Genomic DNA, 6,585 nt, shown 5'->3' with positions numbered 1-6,585 from the left:
GATTTCTACACGTGGGCGGGAATTAAACGACCTTTACTGCTGATTGGTCATCAGTTCTTCCGCAGCAGAATAATAGTCCTCCACTGCTGCAGTTGTAAGGATTCTTAACGCATTTATTGCAACTACATATCTTTTTTCATCAAACAAACAGGCTAATGAATAGCTCAACACAACTCATACCTGGGCAGAGTCTAGACAGGGCTTTCTTTTGTGTAGATATAAATTCTATTCTTTGCATCAGCTGGGCATGGCAGGGTATGGTATGACAGCTGTCATAGCCTACCCTGCTCACCCAGTAAGTATGTTTGTTTAATTAAACAAATTAATTAATTTGTTTCAAAATAAATATTTTAAACACTAAGACAAAAAGGAAAGAATAATAAATTGGCTTGGGTTGGCCTATGTTCACGCAAGAACTGTCATTCTGACTGACAACCGGAGAACAACAGATATTAAATAGCCTACTGTTAGAGTTATATAATGTAGTCTTGTGTCTTATTAAAACTGATTATAATTGATATCTCAAAAGGATATGCACTTGTGCGTGGCGTCAGCTGCTGCGCACTCGCACTGCAACACAACTGCAACATATTCATAAAATATAATAACTTGCCATTTCGGTTTGTTTCTCACCAAACCCTCAGTATACCTTCAGAATGCTTGGAATATACGCCACGAGATGCATAAGATTATTTTATGACATATGTATCCGCTTAAAAAAATAAAAAATAAAGTCACCATTCTCTGCCATTAAATTGGCAAGTGCGAGCAGGACATTTTTGTGTTATTAAGTAATAAGCCTTTAGAACAACATTAAGGTGAGTAGTCACTCTAGTTCACACAGTTCCAATAAATTGCGATGGGTTAAATAAACTCAATAAGCAGACAGACGCGACTACAGTCAAGCACAGACTGGAAACAAGCAGCAGTCATATTTAAAGCAGTTTAAATTCACTTGGATTTTTTACCATTTAATACTCTGTCATTTATAGTCGTATGGTAAAATGTATATTTTTAATTGTGTAACGTTACGTTCAAAATAACTACAAAATGTCATGCCTTTGAAAAATAAAGAGAACAACAGAATGCGCTGCTTTAGCGAGTCTTGCACTCCTTGAGAGCATCTTTCTGACGCATGCCACAAACATGAACCACAGGGAATACTTGTCTTTTAAAAGGCTTCATTTAGATTACTTGACGTTAAATGCATCATATAAGTCACTTTGGAATAAATCACAGTAGGCCTATGTATCATGATAAAAAAAGCGACTTTACAGTCTGGAAATACTTTAGGCTATAGCAAATTATTTCTCGGACCCCCTATCACTTGAAGAACCGCTGGCCTACACAGAAGAAAGACCTGTCTAGACTCTGCCTCACGAGTTGTGTCGAGCTATTCATTAGTCTGTTTGATGAGAAAAATATGAAATGTAGTTGCAATAAAATGGGTTATTAATCCATACAACTGCAGCAGTGGAGGACTATTATTCTGCTGCGTGATACTGCAGAAGAACTGATGAAGGCACGGGTTGATCTTCGGCTGACCAATCAGCAGAAAGGGGCGTTTAATTCCCGCCCACATGTAGAAATCGAATAATCAAGCTGTTTATTCATTTTTCCACCCATGAACGAAAAACGAAAATTTTAGCTGAATTCTCGTTTTTCGTCTTTTGGAAAAAAACGGAAAAGGAGCAGTTTTCTCATTTTTCTACTTTTAATATTAAATCAAAAAATGAATGATCGAATGATACACGGATTCAGATGGGCTTATTGAAAAAGCTAATTCGTTCTCTGCCAGCAGGTGTCACTTTCGGAACAGTTCTGCAGTTCCGGTAATCGCAGTACACAAAGCTGACGTGCAGCAATTCAGTGAAATCGTAGCCTTTTGAAATTCAATCGTCATATTAATCCAAAGCAATCTCTTATAATTTAAACTTTGTACCATTTAAGAGTTTGCATGGCCTTAAATGTAAACAATTTAACTGAATACGTTTTAAGGACCCGCGGAAACCCTAATAAGAACATAGTTCAGTGCAAACAATTCCAGTCATGCATTTGGCAAAAAGCTTGTTGACTATGAATTTTACCTTTGAAATTTGAGGCAAGTGCAAATGGCGTCCCCTTGTTTGTGAGCATTGGTGTGATGGCGATTTAAATAAAATAAAGATTTCCAAACATATAGGTATCCCCTTGAACTTGGTAAAAAGATAAACGGTTTACCATCTTGACTTGAAAATGCTGTTTTCATGGTCAGTTATTCATTTATTATTTGCTAATGTTAGTGAATGTAGAGTGCACGTCCTATACGCTGAAATTAATAGGGAAGCGGCTGGAAAATAGCGACCTCTCCTGGTTGGAGATAGTATTAACATCATAAACTGAAAGCAATCTTTACGTGACTTGCTTTTCAAATGTTTTAAAATTGATCATCCGAGTCTAATATGATCCAGCGGGCCGTATTAAAAGACACTGCGGTATACTGCCCGTGGGCCGCCAGTTGCCCATCCCTGAACCACAACAAGAAGTAGTACATGTTTATGTAGTGTTAATAAAGAATAACAATTGGTCCCTCTGTAAATTCTCTTTGCCACCGTGAAATTTTCTCAGTCTCCCAAAGTGTAAATAGACGGCCGGGAAGTAAGAAAACACACAGTCAAATGTATCCTCAATACTTCAATTTATTCATAGAAATACAGATATTATATAGGCATATGTCGAAGGGAGTTTCACCCTCTTAACCAATGAGGATATGAATAACATACACATAGGATCTTTGGCCAAGAACATGTGTTTATATAAAATGGCCACATGTACAGAAAAACATGGACATATTAGGAATAGACTTTTGCGAAGAATGCTGAACTGTCTTCAGAATTTCATCACGAACCTCATTCCTAACTATCATGTCCTTATTTGGGACATTTGAACCAAGAGAAGCTATTATACATTTAAGCATGCATACTTCGCATATAAGTAAGAGATATTTAAAACATAATATCAAGAGAGAGAGATGGATACAGAAGGGGGATTCAGAGAGAATGCGTTGTATATAGAAGAGTGAGAGAGAGGGAGAAAAAAAAGGAGGGGTGAGGCATGTCTGGAACATTCTCTTAACAAGACAGAGAGTGTTTTCTAACATGTAGTTTACAAACCTTTCGCATGAGGAGTTGTTAGTTTGCTTCTTTTTTCGGTTTAAAAAAAGGGTGTGAAATTGGTGTGAATAAGAAACAAATTTTGACAAGAAACTCATATTAGCAGTATTAATTCACAATTAATTGAATTACCTTAGCTGTCCTCATTTTCTAATTTAGAGGATTGATGAACTTTAGAAATTCTGTAATTAACGTTAAGAAAAACAACAACACACAGAGTAGTCATAAATATTATCTGTGTTTCTAACTTATTTAATAACAGGGGTTCACAACAGTGTCCTACAAGCAGTATCTCGCTTTCATTGAAATTTAAAATCAAACTGTACATGTGGTGCTCTCTAGTGTTGACTTCTTGTAAGTCAGTAGAAGACTGTACATGAACACTAGGAGGAAATAGTATGCTGCAGTGCAGCGCTTGAAAGTAGTATTAGTTAATGCTGAAAAAATAAAAATGGTTTATAAAAGGTGTTAACTATGGTCACATTATTCTGATCCAAGAATGTCCATCATTAAATGCAAAGCCAAGTTGCAAATGTGATCCTCAACATAATGCTTGTGTAACCAAGTGTTTTTCTGAGCTTCACTTATTAAATGACTAAAAAAAAATGGTGATATCCTTTAGGCAAACAAATCATTAAAAAAAACTTCATTTGCAGCAATTACCACCACAGATTCAAGAATGGAATAGGTCATATAAAAACTGAAATTGCCTTTAGTTTGTGACCCCATGTCACTCCCAAACCCACTGTGACTTTTAGAATTGACACAAATGGTCAAATTCTTAAAACTAACCTTACATTTAAGTATGATTAATGTGAAAGAGGAATGGGGTTGTCAAACTTCAAAATGCCACTCCAAAATCAGCCCATGTGACTTATATATTGTTAAATTGTTATATGATGTTGCCCCCTAAAGCAGGTAAATGAAAGGATATCATCAACATTGTAGACCTTGACTCCCCATGAACGAGCATTAGCCAGCACACTGCTCTGATACTTCTCCTGCAAACAACAAAAAAAACATTCAATGGTTAACAAGTAAAAATGCAAAATTAAAAACTGAGAGGTCCTAACATAAATCCTAATAGCAGTAGCATTATGACAGAGCAAAAAATATTTTATCATCTTACGGTGTCAGATTGGATTTTTATCCAATTTGATCCAATTGCATGTTCCAACATTAATTGTTTCGTAAAAAGAAGAAGAAAAAAAAACTGTTGTGTTTTCACAAGGTAGCAAGAAAGGATTTTTTGTTATACTATCCGTTATTGTCATGTTTGGAAGATCAAAGTAATTTATTGGCTACCAGACATTTGGAACAACATACCGTTGGGTTCAAAGGGCAGAGAGCACTAGTGAACATTTTTTTGTTTTGCGTTTTTACTAACTTGAAAATTATTTTCATTAGAAATTATACATTATGATCAGCATTACAATCCGAGTACTGAAAAGTTGATCTGAAATTGAGAATTTATTAGTACAGGTGCATCTCAATAAATTAGAATGTCGTGGAAAAGTTCATTTATTTCAGTAATTCAACTCAAATTGTGAAACTCGTGTATTAAATAAATTCAATGCACACAGACTGAAGTAGTTTAAGTCTTTGGTTCTTTTAATTGTGATGATTTTGGCTCACATTAAAAAAAAACACCAATTCACTATCTCAACAAATTAGAATATGGTGACATGCCAATCAGCTAATCAACTCAAAACACCTGCAAAGGTTTCCTGGTGATATTTTGCTTCAGCAGAACATGAGACATGAAAAACTGTTGCATGAAGCCCGTTTCAGTTTTTACCCAGGTAAGTTCATGTTTAGTTTGAGCAAACTCTCTTAATCTTCAGCTGATAATGTTTATATATATCGAGCTTTGTGAGCCTGCTGATCCTGATCTAAACCAGGTTGTATTTGTCTGGTTTTGTCAACTCTAAACCTACTCTGAGTTTATTCAGCTAACTTCATGCAACAGGCCACTGATGATCATGTTCTCGACATCATGACTGAATGGAAGCAAGAAAATCTGACACAAATGTATTTATTTTTCATTATTAGTGCAGTTCTTTGTTTTACATTTGTCAAATCATAAAACTTTCACAAATTTTCAATGTAAATGAAGATCATGAAGGATTAATTTTGAGACTACAATTAGGAGCACATGCACAGACACACATTGCATTGAAGTAAAATAAATAAGAAGAAGAATTTTCTCAAATATTTAGGTGTGGACTTACAGTACATTGCTGTGGATTGTTTTTTTCCAGTAATGCTTGTCCACGACTGCCACAAACCTTAAGGGTAAAAAGACAATTTTAATAGTAAAAGTTTTAATAATAAAAACATTATTAGCTACCAAACATCCCTGTGTATTGAATATTTCAATTAACCTCTATAGCATTTTTCTTAATATACCATTTCAAAGGTAGCTTTGTAGAAAATAGGAGCCTTCATACCCTCTGTGAATAAGACAAAGATGATTGTGGCAAGGAAAAAATGAAATGTTTATGTTTAAAAAAGTGACCTTGGAAGGAACCAGAACTCAGCATGAAAGGCTCCTCAAAAAAATCTACTGACAGCACATCATACATTATAAACTACACAAGAACAAAATTTAAGAATTGGGTACATACCAGAGGTTTGGGGGTTGCACTTTGTTTCCCTCCTGCAGTACATGGACCATCCACCTGCAAATCACTATGAGGTGCTTTAATGCCCGTCACAACTACATTCACATCCTTGGTGAGAAAACTGTCCACTTTCTATAGGAAAAAGTGAAGAGACAGGATGAGATGCACCATTTAATATCACTTTGCATTCAGGGCAACAATTACTGTGATTCCTGTCTTGTCTAATTCACAGATGAATGACAAAATTATATCTCTCACCCCTCCCAGACAGCTGATGATGTCAGTGAGTGTGACGGACTGATGTCTCTTCACGTCAAGCAGATAGAAGGATTGGCCCTTCAAAACACCCGAAAGTTCTCCAGCCATTATTTGAACTGAAACAGGTTTGAATGTATGCACATCAATTCATCTATGGGGGTTTTCAAAAATAACTGAATTGCTTTATTAATTACTATTAAATATTATTGTTATTATGGGCTCAAGTGCAAAGTGCTACAAACCCTATTGGTTTGTACCCCAAAACTGCATCTAGCAGCTAAAAAGACCTAGAGATTTTAAACTTGGCAGGATGGTTGTTTGGTCCTGAATGGTCTATTGGAGAGCTACAATAAAGCTAGACGCAGTTTGAACAATAACTCCTGAACCGTATGTATGAAAATGTGTCTTATATCAACTGAATTCTTGGCCCCAAGCAAACGAAAAGTTACCTATTACACTTCATCAATCCATCATGATAAACTATAGCAGCATCACATTTTGCATGCATATTATAAATTGTTGTACACTCCGCAATCTTTCGTGTTTTGTGG

At 35.6% G+C, this 6,585-nt stretch overlaps 1 pseudogene; it reads right to left on the bottom strand.

The window, feature by feature from the left end:
* Positions 1 to 6,142, bottom strand: part of LOC107551835 (protein DBF4 homolog B-like) — an 11,960-nt pseudogene extending 5,818 nt beyond the window's left edge.
* Between the last annotated feature and the right edge of the window lie 443 nt (positions 6,143 to 6,585).

The sequence above is a fragment of the Sinocyclocheilus grahami genome, unplaced genomic scaffold, assembly GCF_001515645.1.
Source record: "Sinocyclocheilus grahami isolate Dianchi unplaced genomic scaffold, SAMN03320097.WGS_v1.1 scaffold435.1, whole genome shotgun sequence".
NCBI classification, from domain to species: Eukaryota; Metazoa; Chordata; class Actinopteri; order Cypriniformes; family Cyprinidae; genus Sinocyclocheilus; species Sinocyclocheilus grahami.
The sequence above is the reverse complement of the archived record's forward strand: the minus strand, read 5'-3'. Positions and strand labels throughout refer to the sequence as shown.